Raw genomic sequence first — 2,500 nt, 5'->3', positions numbered from 1 at the left:
TGATGAGAAGGAACAAGGGCTTAGGGCCTTGCTTTAGAGGGATTCTGGAGAGAAACTCTCAGGATAACTAAATTACATGTATTTAACAATACAAAATCAGAAGAAAAGGAGGGATAAGGCAGGCCACCTGGGGTCCTGGTATCACATAAATGAATGATAGATGCTAACTGGGTGCCGGGATTAAATTTCAATGGCGCTGTTCATAAGGCTGCAATTGGAAATTTGTCTGTGTAACCAACAAGCATACAGTCGTGGCAAAAGGGTCCACAGAGGCAAGCACTCCTTTCTGCAATAGAGAAAGGCATACGGTCACTTGATAAATTAACGGCAATAACGAGGATAAGAGGCTAGTGCTGAAGGCGACAGAAATCCTCTTTTCATAAAACACTACTGAATACACTTGTGACACGAGTTTAACACAACAGGTCAGGTCTATATAAGAGTTGCACTTAGAAATGGAAATGTTTAGGGGGAGAAAAAGCTAAGTGACAGGACAACCTCAATTCCTTACTGTACCTTAATTCTGAAGAGAGGAGGTGTATGCAAGCAAAGGAAACACCGGCAAAATATGGGAGGTTGGTCCAAGATGTATAAAGGAGCAAAATCGCAAGTTACAAGCAGTGTTGGGCCAACTGAATGGATAGCAATACAAGTTGGTTTACATCAGGGATCTGCTTTAAGTCCATATCTTTTTTACTTGATTATGGATGTGTTATCTCAAGGAATAAGAGATCAATCCCCCTGGTGCATGCTGTTTGCTGATGACATCATGATATGCAACACCAACAGAAGGGTAGTGGAGTCAAAACTAGAGCAATGGAAGATAGTACTGGAAGAAAGAGGATTAAAGATTAGTAGAAAGAAGAAAATATTTAAAGTTCAATGATGATCAAGACAGAGATTAATATGGGAGGGACAAAGCCGAACTGAGTATAAAAACTTAGGTATCTTGGTTCAACAGTAGATGGTGATGGAAATTTGGATGTAGAAATAAGACATACAGTGCCGGCTAGATGGAAAAATTAGAGAACGATGTCAGGTGTCTTGTGTGTCAGGTGTCTTGTGTGACTGCAGAATAAACTTAAAAGGTTAAAGGAAGGGTGTATAAGACAGTAGTGAGACCAGCTTTGATATATGGAGCAGAAACATGGTCAGTAGAGTGCAAGAAAGGAAACTGGATACGGTAAAGATGAAAATGCTTAGATGGATGTGTGGAGTGACAATAATGGACAGGATCAGGAATGAAAGAATACGAGGAACTACCAAAGTTCTAGAACTATCAAAGAAGGCCGAGGAAAGAAGACTGCAGTAGTATGGCCATGTGATGAGAAGGGATGAGACATATGTGGGGAGTAGAGTAATGTAGGTTGAAGTGCCTGGTGGGAGAGTGAGAGGAAGACTGAAGTGAAAGTGGATTGACGTTGTAACAGACGATCTGAGAGACAAAAATCAGAGAATGATGTGTTTGATTTATTGAGAATAAAGTCACCGCCACATGGCCGATCGTATTTGACCTAGAAATCAGAGCAAGGTTATCAACATTTCGATCTGTCCTTCTTTACCTGGAACAGATATTGAGATGACACGGATAAAAAGGGCAAGGAGAAGACTTAATGCCACTCCCTAGCAGCTTAGCCCAACTAAGCTGCTAAAACAACATTTCTAAAGGCAGATTAAGCTGCTGAATTGTCTTACCTTGCAGGACCGGGAAGGGGCAACCATATTGCTGACCACCTGGTGAATGACACATCGTTTGCATGGGCACGATGCAGCCGGAGCCCTTAAAGGAAGAGACAGCAGCAGTAGGCAGTTAGTAGTGTGGCAGGAGCCATGCAGTAGCAGAGGAGGTGACAGCCATACACGCGGGCAAGCGGTACATTTGCTGAGACCTTCGTTCTCCCCTGCCTGACACCGGTCATCCTCGAGGGACAGTGTGCATCGTCGGTGATCGCCTCTCCTTCTGCCAGAGATATATATATATAAATATATATATATATATATATATATATATATATATATATATATATATATATAAATATATATATATATATATAAATATATATATATGTATATATATATATATATATATATATATATATATATATATATATATATATATATATATATATATATATATATATATATATATGTATCCACGGTTCTGACGGTTCCGGCTTTACAGCGTTCGAGATTCTGACGCTTTTCAAAATATATTCATCAGAAATTATTTCCTGGCTTCACGGCGCGTATTTCGGAATTCCGACGCGTAAATGCGCGATCCAGCGGAAGAAATATGGCCCCAAAATGGCAGAATAATCATAATTTGAAGGTTTTTTGATGCAAAAACTCAATAATAATGCAGTTTACATCGTTTTCAAAGCACCCAGAGCATTAAAAGTAAGGTTTTCTTATGATTTTGACGATTTTCGACGATGTTCGACTTCTGACGATTTTACGAGATTCTGACGGCGCAAGAAACGGAACCCCACGTCGTAAACCA

The 2,500-nt window shown here is 39.9% G+C and overlaps 1 protein-coding gene and 1 long non-coding RNA gene across 4 annotated transcripts in view; both read right to left on the bottom strand.

The window, feature by feature from the left end:
• The window catches only part of LOC136849333 (long-chain fatty acid transport protein 1-like), a 596,150-nt gene that overhangs the window by 556,814 nt on the left and 36,836 nt on the right, over positions 1 to 2,500 (bottom strand). The window lies entirely within an intron of this gene.
• Positions 65 to 1,463, bottom strand: LOC136849337 (uncharacterized). The gene is made up of 2 exons (XR_010856295.1): positions 517 to 1,463; positions 65 to 286 (listed from the first exon to the last, which is right to left on the bottom strand). It is a non-coding gene; the product is annotated as an uncharacterized lncRNA (long non-coding RNA).

This window comes from Macrobrachium rosenbergii, chromosome 20, assembly GCF_040412425.1.
Source record: "Macrobrachium rosenbergii isolate ZJJX-2024 chromosome 20, ASM4041242v1, whole genome shotgun sequence".
Classification (NCBI taxonomy): domain Eukaryota; kingdom Metazoa; phylum Arthropoda; class Malacostraca; order Decapoda; family Palaemonidae; genus Macrobrachium; species Macrobrachium rosenbergii.
Note: the sequence above shows the minus strand (reverse complement) of the source record. Positions and strands in the feature narration are given on the sequence as shown.